Source organism: Myotis brandtii, unplaced genomic scaffold (genome assembly GCF_000412655.1).
Source record: "Myotis brandtii unplaced genomic scaffold, ASM41265v1 scaffold493, whole genome shotgun sequence".
NCBI lineage: Eukaryota > Metazoa > Chordata > Mammalia > Chiroptera > Vespertilionidae > Myotis > Myotis brandtii.
Genome location: NW_005368827.1, coordinates 829,300 through 842,273, shown reverse-complemented (window position 1 = coordinate 842,273; position 12,974 = coordinate 829,300).

Sequence of the window (12,974 nt, the reverse complement as noted above, 5' to 3'; positions counted from 1 at the left end):
GGCAGTCAATTAGCATATTCCCTCCTTATTGGCTGTAGATGCCACCATCTTTGAGGGAGGGGCAGTCAATTAGCATATTCCCTCCTTATTGGCTGTGGGCACCACCATCGTTGTGACAGTGTGAGGGTCAATTAGCATATTTCCTCTTTATTAGATAGGATCATATTTGTATACATATATTTTCTCCCTAACTTAATGTAACTTGCTTGGCGATATGGTTAATATTTTCTTTTTCTTGGGATGCCCCTCAGTTCTTAGCACTGAGCTGAATATGCGGTTAGCTTCTTACAGGCAGGTAATGAATGAGAAAGGTGCAGGTGTAGCATGTCGTATATGCTGTCCATGTTTACATTGAAGTCCCCTGTGAGCTTTGTCTCAAAAGAGTAACTAGTTGAAAATCCTGTATGATTGAGTCTGGTTCAGACCTGAGCCCACTAGAATATATCAGAGTTATGTAAAATATTAAGAATATGTAGCCCAATAGATACCTGTACTCCATAGGTAGAAATTAAATGTTTATTCTTATGTCAAGGTTGGAAATAATTCTAAAACTTTAAAAAGCAAGGGCATGTAATGTATTGGTTATGTAATTCACTATTATATGGCAGCCTCCTTAGCCTGTAGGCCTCAAAGACCCTTTCTCTGTATCCCACCCAGGAACAACATTGAGAATGACTTCATTGTCCTAAATCAAATGAGAAAGATGCTTCAAAGAACAAATTCTCCTGAGAGACAAATAAACGAACTAACATTAGACTGCTGTGCCTTAGTTGAAATTTCAAGCACATATACTCAGAGTATTATTTTAGGTGAAGAGAATGTTGCATTTTTGTGCCAATATTTACTCAACAGAGGTCTTACTTTTCTCTTTCCCAGTATGTGGGAGCTTTACTTCATGCGGTTCCCCTTGCTTTGTATTATGTTAAAACAACAGGCTTGTCAAGAATGGAGACAGTGCAGTGATATATGCAGAGTCTATGGAGGCATTTTCTCTATGGGTTTAAGTAAGTAGTTGGATCCAAGTCAGGACATGGATGCTACAGCTGGTCTGGGGGAAAAGTGGCAATTAAGAGGGAAAAAAAGAACGAGAGAATCACAGACATTCTTTTTTTAGGCAACGACAACAGAACCAGACTGTTTGAAACTGGTGACTCCAAATGTCACATTTTTCACTGAATTCTCAGTAATATTGCTGTTTCATAACTGTTCTTTGGTTGTATTAATGCCCACATTAACTTATAAAAAACCTGTTACATATATTTTTATGCAAAACATTTGTTATCTTTCTCTTTTTTATGTTTCTTTCTCTCAACAATCACTACTTCAGAGGATTGAAGAGAAGCATGTTAAAAGTTCAAGAACACTTCCATTAATTGGCTTACAGTCCAGCCAACGTTGGCACAGTCATTGTGATTGATCCATGCACTTCTGTGCTGTCTAACATCCAGTACCTATGTGATTTCCTATTCATTGGAAATGCTCATCTCCTTTAAAGATTTAAATGTATACTTGCATGAGGAAAACTAAAAATTAAATAAGGAATCTAGAAAACAATGTTTTAAAGTACTTTCTCTGAGGAAGTTGGATAACTTATAATCATTTTAAGGGAGCAAAAGTACTGTATACTAATCTATATTTCCAGATAATATTAGTCATCTATCTCACACAAAAAATTATAGTGCATGAATAAAAGTGGCATAAACATGGAAATACCCCCCCAAAATGATAAGGAATAAGAGCACAGGAAAAATGTCAACCCACTTTAAAAGCTGGAAAGTAGAGGGACTGACAGAAAAAATGAAGAAAGCTGAAATATAATTCTCTGTGCAACAGGGAAGGATATCAAAAGAGTATTAATCTGATTCAGGTCAAAGACCCATTGAAATGCTTAGGAATTGGAGGTACCACTTATTTCTGGAGGCCAAGATGTGTGGTGGAATAGAAAGCAGGTGGTTGAAAGTCAGTACATTTAGCAGTTGGACCCAGATTGCTTTCTCCAGTCTCTGCAACTGGAATATTGAATCTTCCCCACATCCACAAAGTCAAAAGTTTACTTTCCAAAAAGAATAAACTTGTACAGTTCTAGGCTTTGGTACATGAGGGTGGCCAAGGGGATGGATGAGTCATCTGACTGAATTTAGAGTGATGTAGCCAAATGTTGCAGGCTAGGTAGTGACAGCCCTAACTTCTTCCCCCTACTTGGCCCCCAAGAAATTATATCCAGCCCAGCACAGGAACACGAATATAGATTTCTCTCTGGGAAAACTATTCTGTCTAATTGATAAAAGCTACAAATATTTACATGGATCTCATTGTGGTATAATGCTGCCCACCAATCAAAAATTCTGCCCCTACACAAAATGCTTGCATGCTTTAAAGAGCTACAGTTTTATAAATGAACTAGAGGCCCAGTGTACAGATTTGTGCACTGGAGGGGTTCCTCAACCTGGCTTGTGGCTCTCTTGACATCCCCTGAGTGGTCCCGGATTGCAAGAGGGCACAGACCAGGCCAAGGGACCCCACTGGTGCACAATTAGGGCCAGGGAGGGACTGAGGGAGGGCTCCAGGGCATGTCCAGCCAGTCTCACTCAATCCCGATTGGCTGGACCCCAGCATCAAGCTAACGTACCGGTCGGAGCGTCTGCCCCTTGGTGGTCAGTGTGCGTCATAGCGACTAGTTGAACGGTTGAACAAACAGTCGGGCACAGCATGTTAGGCTTTTACTATATAGGATGGACACAAACTATCACCAGACATAAAACAATAATATTTAAAATGCAGGATAGAATCCAAAAGAAATAAAGAAAACAAATAATATAATGAAAAAAGAAAAAAAAAGAGAAGAAAAGGGGAAAAAGGTATAATTAATATATTCCAAGAGAAAAAAAACCTATGGAACAAGGGCACAATACACTTAAAAGGGTATAAGAAATGAGAAAAAGCTCTTGAAAATTAAGAATCTGATATCAGAAATAAAAAAATTTCAAAGGAAATTTTGGAATCTGAAATTGAAAATCTCAAAAAGTAGAACAAAAAAGATTCGATAATTAAAAAATTAACACTAGAAGTCAACACCTGTCTAATGATAGCTACAAAATGAGAGAGTAGATTAAATAGAAAAGAAAAAATTACCAAAACCTGAAACTCTTCCCAAGAACTTCTCTTAAAACATGATATGTTTTCAGAAGAGGGTTCATGACTAATAAACATAGTGTTTATTTTTTACAAAATGCAAATCACATGATGGGAAAAATGTAAGACACCAGAGATAAAAAGACGTTTATAAAACACTTTTACAGATAAAATTTAAAATATTAGCAATCATAATGATATAGATATTCTCACCACCAACTCTGAAAGATACAGAAAAATGAAAGATGCTTTTAAAATTCATATGGAGAATTATTGCCAACAGAGAAGTCCATGGCAAGCCAAACTATCAATTCATTGTGAAGGTAGACTAAGGATATTTTCTGGTGAGCAAAATTTTAGAATGTTTTCTTCTCATGTATTACTTCTCAGAAGCTACTGGAAAAGACTAAGCTGCAAAAATGAAGGCAATGGAGCAATGGAATTCCCAATCTGAGTATGAAGAGAAGGCCCATGTCCCATGAAAACGACAGTCCATCAGCCCTGAAGGGGATCTGCTCAGAGAGCTCCAGAAAATAAATAAGTAGGTTTTCTCTCTCTCTCTCTCTCTCTCTCTCTCTCTCTCTCTCTCAAACTGATGAAATACCTAGTGCCTGATATGTTTCAGCATTGTGAGAAGAGTTTTAGATTCTCTCAGAACAAATTTGAGATGCAAATTAGTACAGGAACAGTATTGAGCAAATGTAAAAGAAGGCAATTATTAACTAAAAAGTAAGATTGTACAACAAAGGAAAGATTATCAGAGTAAAACATATAGTAGAGATTATATACCCTGTATTTCTCAATTTAATGTTACAAAAATGCTATGTTTTCATTATATTTTAACATATGTTCCTATTCTTTCATATATACACAACACCAGCTGTAAATAATATTTATGTAGTTATAAACATGCAAACAATGAATATTGATGTAATCTAAATCACAATTTCACTATATTTGGAGATGAGGGAAGAGAAAGTGTATTTGCGTGCATGTGTTTGTGGGCTGTGGGGAAGGAGATCTATAATGACTAAATCTTTAATTTTCACAGTAGGAAGAAAAATAATGTTGCCATTTTGAAGTTTAAGAAATTGCAATAAATTCATGTTATTTAAAAATATGGAACTAAATATAAGCAGAAATAGCTAAAATAATTGAGAGCTCTGGCTCTTGGTTGGTAGGAATTAGAGCCATGGGTCAGTGGGTCAGAGGACCACTGTTTGGAGCATAAAAATTGAAACATGGATAGAATTTTACTGTAAGGATTAAGTTCACAGACTCCGAAAACAAAATATAGGGTTGAAATACTAGCTCTAGTACCTATCAGTCATGTGACCTTATAACTCAAATGTTCAATGCCTTAATTTCCTTGTTTGTATAATTAGACAATAATGGTACTACCTCATAGAATTGTCACACAGATTAAATAACTTAATACATAAAATAATTTAAATAATAAAGGGCACACAGTATCATTACTGTCAATACTGTGTAACTGTTAACTATTTACACAAATTACTTTGATTAAAAAATCACAAAGAAAGCATAGCACTTTGTATGATATATAGAAAGTAGTCAAGAGATAAAAAGAATCATTATACTCAAAAACTAAAAATTGATGAATAGTTATGAATGAAATAAAGCCAGCATAAACTACTAAAGTATGTTTCTTATTATCTGACATCTAAACAAGAGCATTTTATTAATCATACTGAATCATGAAAGATTAATCTGTGTCCACTGTAATTATCAGTATATGAACATGGTGCCTAAGATATAAATTAAAATAGGCTTCTAGAAAATCAGAATCTCATTCACTGAAAGGAATAAAGATGATAAACTTGATCTGAAACTAATAATTAATGTTTGTCAGAGGCTAATTAATATTTATGCTAATTATTTCTTCTGTTCTGCTGAACACTGGTCATATATCTGCTTTAGATATGCTCACATAATAGCAGCTATGCCTTCTATGTTTTAAATTAATATTAAGAAATTCCTAATTCTCAACATACTTTAACATATGTCCATACTCTTCCATGTAAAACAAATCCAAAATCTCAGCAAAATGGATACTGAATGCTGTTTTAATTTCCTCAGTAGAGGTTAAGGAGATAATTCAAAAATCAACTGTGTTTAAAAAATATACAGTTTAATTGGGGGAAATAAAAAGGTAGTGTTTTGATTGCAGTGGTTTTATTAATTTTAACATACAGTAAACCATGCTTGTGTCTTTATATTTTCAACATACATGTAAATAAGAACACCTTCAGATGTTGTTTTGGCAAGCACAAAAGCTGCTTATTTGGCAGGTGATATAGACAATACTATATGGCTCATAATTAGAGAGAAAGCTGTAACTTAAGAAGTTCTGAGGGCATTCCAACAGTTTGTGTATAACTAAACTAAGGCTGTTTGTAAATAGCAGCTTTAAAACATTTGAAACACGTGGACAAAAAAAAACTAACCCTTTATTATTATACCTGAAAAAGGAATATAGACAACATACTATAATCCATACTTAAGCAAGTTGAGAAGATATGGTGTCATATAAATAGAAATCTGCTTTTCCCTTTATGTATTTAACATACAAAGGCTGAAAAGAGGAAGAGCTATTGGATAACAATAAATGATATCATGCAGCTAGTGTGGACATAAAACTTTTTTTTTTATTGAGTGTCAAAAAACTCAAGAATCATAATGAGCCATATTTATCTCTGCAAATCTAGGTACATCTTGGAAATTTCAAATAATATACATTTTTATTAAAAATACTAAAGCTAGTAATTTTGTGCATATATGTATGCATGTTGATTAAAGGAGAGAAGAATTCATCCAAAGGACAAAGCTTATTCCCTCATTGATACCAGACATATGACAACATTTAAAAATATTTCTAGTAAAGAAAGTTTGAATACACAGAAACTATATGATAGAGAAAAGTTATCTATTCATCCATCTGAAATTGTGTTTATTTACATTTATAATTGCAAATGCTATTTAATATTTGCATCTTAGAAAATATTTTAAATTTATACTCATAGTATTTTTATAAGAGAGAAAATTTAAAAAGAAAATAAAAATATAGAAAAGAAGAAAAATGGATTAGTAGGAGTGAGAAGGAGAATTGCTTCTTTCCTTTTGAAAAACCGAGCTATATTAGACCAATGTTTGAAAATATTATTTAAATTAGGTTGCTGCTAATCCAAATTAAATTGTTTTAGTTAAGATGTTACTTGTATTTTCTAAGGCAATCATTAATAAAATAATCAGAAACAAGCAAGAATGCCTACTCTTGCCACTTTTATTCAACATAGTATGGGAAGTCCTAGACATAGCAATTAGGCAAGAGATAGAAATAAAGGGCATCAAATTGGACAGGAAGAAGTAACACTCACTATTTGCACATGACAATATTGGCCCATCTCCACGCCCCTACCCAGCCCCTCCCGCTGCGGCCCTTGTCCCCTGTTTGTCGGCAGCCCTGCTCCTGCTGCTCCCACACACTGATGGCTCCAGCCTCTCTCGCACCCACTGATGGTGTGGAACGATTGGGGCCAGCGCCATCAGCGAGTGCAAGCAGGGCTGGCGCTGGCAGTGGGTGCAAGTGTCAGCTGCTGCCCAGGTCGCCCCTCAGGAGCAGGGAGAGGTGGAGAATCCCTCAGGGGCAATCAGGGCCGACTGCCGCTGCTCACACCCACTGACAGTGCTGAGTGATTGGAACTGGCACTGGGTGCAGGCAGTGAGTGCAAGCAGTGGCTCCAGCGCTGGCAGTGGGTGCAAGCAGGGCTGGTGCCGGCAGCAGGTGCAAGTGCTGGTGGGACTGCGACACGTGGGAGCAAAGAATTTTCAGTAACCACCAGAGGCTCACCCAGATGACAGCGACTGGCACCCCACCTTGGTCTGGCACCCCTGCTCACCTGCTCCACCATCCTGCCACAGCCAATGCCCGCCATGTTCTGTACTCTGCCAGCTGCTGCTAACACCCACCATGTTTCACACGTGCCCCCTGGTGGTCAGCGCACATAATAACAACCCGGTTGTTTGGTTGTTCTGCCGTTCAGTCTATTTGCATATTAGGGTTTTATGTATATAGATCAGTGATGGCGAACCTTTTGAGCTCGGCGTGTCAGCATTTTGAAAAACCCTAACTTAACTCTGGTGCCATGTCACATATAGAAATTTTTTGATATTTGCAACCATAGTAAAACAAAGACTTATATTTTTGATATTTGTTTTATATATTTAAATGCCATTTAACAAAGAAAAAATCAACCAAAAAAATGAGTTCGCGTGTCACCTCTGACACGCGTGTCATAGGTTCGCCATCACTGATATAGATATTTCAATATTTCATCAAAAACTATTAGAACTAATTAAAAAATTCAGTAATGTTCAGGAAACAAAATTAATAAACAAAAATCTGTTGCATTTCAATGCACTAATAACAAATTATTAGAAGGAAAAACTAAGAAAACGATTCAATTTACAATTGCATCAAAAAGACATACGTATAAATTTAGTAAAGGGAGTGAAAGACCTGTATACTGAAAGCTACAAGGCATTAAGGAAAGAATGAAAGGAAACAAAAGTAAGTGGAAATATATTGTATTCTCATGGATTGGAAAAATTGATATTGTTAAAAATATCCATGCAACCCAAATCAATCTACAGAATCAGTGTAATCTCTATCAAAATTCTAATGGCAATTTAATGATTTCAATGGAACCACAAAAGACCATAAATAGCCAAAGCAATCTGGAGGAAGAACAAAGTTGAAGCCATCACATGTTATGACTTCAAACTCTATTATAAAGCTATAGTAAATAAATTGTAATGTATTGGCATAAAAAGAGACACATATACCAAAGGTACAAAATAGAGGGCCTAAATTAAACCCATGCACATATGGTCAATTAATTTATCACAAAGGAGTCAAGCACATCCAATGGAGAAAAGACAGTGTCTTTAATAAATAGTGTTAGAAAAATTGGACAGCCATATGCAAAATAATGAACTGGACCACTATGTTATACTATACACAAAATTAACTCAAATAGATTAAAGACTGAATATAAAATTTGAAGTTGTAAAACTCCTAAAAGAAAACATGGTAGTAAAGTAAACTCCTTAACATAGGTCTTTTTTAACCTGCTACTAAAAGCAAAAGCCACAAAAGCAAAAATAAACAAATGGGACCACATCAAACTAAAAAGCTTCTGCAGGCAAATGAAACCATCAACAAAATAAAATAGCAATGTACCGAATGGGAGAAAATATTTGCAAATCACATATCTAATAAGGGATTAGTATCCAAAGTATTAAAAAAAAAACTCATACAATTCAATAGCAATAATGGTAATAATTTGATTAAAATATGGGCAGAAATTCTAAATTTCAAAAAAGGCTTAACAGATGGCCGACAGGGACATGAAAAGATGATCAACCTTATTAGTTATCAAGGAAATTCAAACCAAAACCAATATGAGATATTTCCTCATACCTCTTAGAATAACTATTATCTAAAAGACAAGAAATAAATGTTGAGAAGAATGTGGAGAAATAAAACCTTTATGCACTGTTGTATGAATGTAAGTTGATGTAGCCACAGTAGAAAGTAGTATGAAGATTCCTCAAAAAATCAAAAATAGAACCACCATATGATCCAGCAATTCCACTTTCGGGTATGTATTCAATGAAAATAAAAACACTAACTCAAAAATTGCATGTACCTCCCTGTTTGTAGCAGACAATATTTATAATAGCCAAGGTATGGAAACTAAGTGCTAAGTGTTTATTAATGGACGAATGGATAAAGATGTGATATGAATTCCTATATTAATGCAAACACATGTACAAAAATATTTATGACAATTTTATCTATAATTGATAAAAACTGAAAACAACTCAAATGTCTTTCAATGGATGAATGGTAAAACTAACTGTGTATGGACTCATCATAGAATATTACTCCTAAATACAAAGAAACCAACTATTCATACTTGGAGCCACGTGGCTGGACCAAGATCAAATAGCCAGAAAGTGGTAGGGTTGAGATCCAGATCTGGCAGGCTGACTCCAGAGTTCACATACTTGGAGCACACAGAGTATTTGGTTTCTTTTAATTGCTCATAGCTCCCTCATCTTTCACAACCTGCATGGTAAACTCATAAAATACTACTCATTTCCTCAAAAGTAGATAAGAGAAAGTAAAATAAAATGACTAGTTACTCCATTTACTTTTCAGAAAAATAAACAAGGAAGCATTTTGTAAACTCAGCAGTTTTATCTTGAGGCCTTTTGCCATAGATCAGAGACGTCAACAGTTTTTTGTTTTGTTTTTTCTGTCCCAAAAGTCATCCGCCTACTCCCCTGTCTTATACCTTTTCAACTGTTATCTTTACATCCAATGTCGTCTTAATTATACTAAGTTTTCCAGACTCTGCCTTCCTACAAGGAAAAGCAAACATGATTTTTAAGAATATTTAGATAGTTGAATAAAAGATACTGATTTATTGGACTTCAGTCTTTTCCCTTAAGATGAACTTCTGTAGTTTCCTTGAAAGCACTAAGGGAAGGGCACGAATCAGGGCAGGTAAGGGCCCAGGCCTCTCATCACTGCACTTCAATCTGATTTACTTAGTCATCCTTCAGAAATAGTAACTGAGCCCTGGCTGTATGCAGACACTGCCCCATGCAGGCTCAGGGAATAGAATGATGAACAAAAAGGCACTGGCACCCAAGCTTCAGAGAGCTCAGAGTCTAGGGGAAGTGGCCAAAATGCAAATGCACTGCAGATATTAAAGTAGCACAGGTTTTGGTAAGGGCTGTGAAGAAAAAGAACTGTGTGCAAGAAAAGACTGGCACGGGGAAAGTTTTACCGATAGAGGAGGCCCCGTTAAGGAAGTAAGATTTCAGTGTTAAGGAGACCTGGAGGATGAGAAATGGAGCAGAGGGTATGGGAAGGAGCATGCTAAACCAAGGGAAGAATCCGGGTGGTCTGAAGGTTTCATGGACATGAGCTTCAGGCTTTTGAGAAACATATTAAATAAGTAAGATTTCCTCATTAAAAGTACAAAAACTTTTCTAACTTTTCTAAGGTCCTTTCCAGTTTGACTATAACATAACTTGATGAAACAAAAGAAAAAATTAATTTGTGAGTAAAATTGCAGTGTTCCTAAAACTAATCCAGTTAATATAAAACAGCCAACTGTAAACATCAGTCTGAGATGAGTAGAAAGCATAGCACCCAAAACATTTACTTGAACTTTGAATATTCCTTGAATTCCATCTGTTCTCGTCCCAAAGGAAAGAAATGTTTATCCATTTTTGTCCTACATTCAACTAAAAGTCATTACAACAGCGTCACCAAATCATGGTCAGTGGGCCAAATCTAGTTCACCATCACTTTTTGTTTGGTTTGCAAGCTAACAATGTTTTTTTTTTCTCATTTTTAAATGAGTAAATTTTTAAAAATAAATTCTTTCCACATGATAATTATATGAAATTCAAAATTTATTGCCAACTTTTTTGTTGTTATTGTTTTTGTTTTTGGCAACTCAGCCATGCTCACTTGTTCAGGTATTATCTATGGCATCTTTCATGCTATAAGGTCAGACTTATGCAGTTGTGATAGACTTCATAATTCACAAAGTCTGAAATAGTTACTCTCTCAGCTTGGCCGGCATGGCTTAGTGGTTGAGTATCAACCTATGAACCAGGTTCGATTCCCAGTCAGGGCATATGCCTGGGTTGCGGGCTCAATCCCCAGTCAGGGTTGTGCAGGAGGCAGCCAATGGATGATTCTCTCTCATCATTGATGTTTCTATCTCTCGTTCCCTCTCCCTTCCTCTCTGAAATCAATAAAAACATATTTTAAAAAATAAAATATTTACTCTCTGGTCCTTTACAGAAAAAGTTTACAGACCCTTATGTGAAAACATTAGTTTGTTGAGATTTAATCTGTAACACACTCATGCCGCTAATCTTCAATTCATTTGTGTGCCCATGGCATTAATTGTAGGCTTTAAATTTATATGAGCTGCTTTTTATATCTTTAATTTTCAAGAATACTATTCCATTAATACACCAGACAATTAAATAACTTTATTTTGAAAATAATACAGAAGATTTTTCTTTGCTTAACCATAATTCTTTAGCAACTTCCTAAATTTTACTTTGAGATATTGAAAAATTTCTGAAATTATATTACAAAAGTTAACATTAGGTGTCAGTATTTTACATATTATTTAGTAAGTGTGTATCAATGAAAAAAAAGTAGTAGATTATTTCAGGCAGCATTTTCACTGGAAAATTTCAAGTCTTGTTATAGGTTTGCTCTACTGCTTTTTTGTGGTGTTTATTTTATTTTATTTTTTGTATTATGTTCTGTATGATACCTACAATGCAAAATTTTAAACATCTTCATTTGTTAGTTATCTATTGCTATATTTTTATCAAATGTCTGAGAGTAGAAATAGACATTGGCATAATCCTAACAAGTGTCTTTTAAATATCCTCCATAGTGATATGAAGTTTCAAAATAGAGACCATTTTGTGGCAGGGTTGTTTTGTGGGGAAAATACTAGGGGGGCTTAATAGGGAAGTGAAAAGGATACTGAGTTTGAATTCTTACTTGTGATATAGGGCAATTTCCTTAACCTTATCATTTATCACATTTTGAAGGTTATTCTTTAACCTTCTAATTTATAACAATTCCAATATATATAAATTCTAAGGTTATTCTTTTACCTTCTAATTTATGACATTGTGGGTGCAATGAGTAATCATCTAGTTTCAAAATGCAGGGTTGTTGTGAGGATTAAATATCCTAATACTTTTTCATAAGCCACTTATCAAAGTGACTAGCTCAACGGACAATCCACAGATGTTAGCACTTCTCTCCAACTATCTCCGATGTTTCTTTTATCTTTAAATTATTTTGAATAATAGTCAATATAGCCTATGAAAAAATATAGCATATAGCCTTCAAGAAATAGGAATTTTCTTATCTCTAGTCATTTAATCATGCAAAGTCTTATGACTCTTGTGTGTGTGTTTCTTGTGTATGTTTCAAAGGCCTTTTATTTGTGCTCATGTCACTAAACTTGGAATAATTTTCTAAAGAATCAGGGATTAAATAAGATCAAATCTATTCCATAATTTTAAATTTCTCTGGAAATAACTTAGTCTGAGTTTGTTTTAGTTCTTCTATATTTATATACAATATATAAGCACAAACATTTCCTAAAAAGATATATCTTTTATAAAGGTATAAAAATTATTCTTACACATCGATAAGGAAAAATTAATACTCAATAAAGGGCAAAGAACAGAAGTAGACAACATAATACATTACAATTTCAAAGATCAATAGATTTTAATGTAATGCTCAACCCCAGTAATAAAGTAAAATAAAGTAAAAATGGGAGCATTCAGTTTGGAAAACTAATTGCTAAAAAATTATCATATATACAGGGTGTCCCAAAAATGTATACACACTTTAACAGCTGAGAGCTGTAGGTTCTATTACATTTTGAAAATGTAATGTATTCTGCCTTTATTCAAAATATGTATACATTTTGGGGGGACACCCTATATATTTTTTTCATTTCTTAAACAACTCTATTAGATTAAAGTTCTTGATTGCTATTTCCATTGAAGTGTGGAATCTAATTCTCTTACTCTTGAATCTGAGCTGGCTTAGTATTTACTTGTCCAATAGGATGTTGGCCTTTCGGAGCTGTCATAGAAGCCTTGCTGTTCATACTCATCTCTTGCATCACTCTCTCAGAGGGAAGCTGATACCATGGAAGAAGTCTAGCTACCCTCAGAGTTTTATG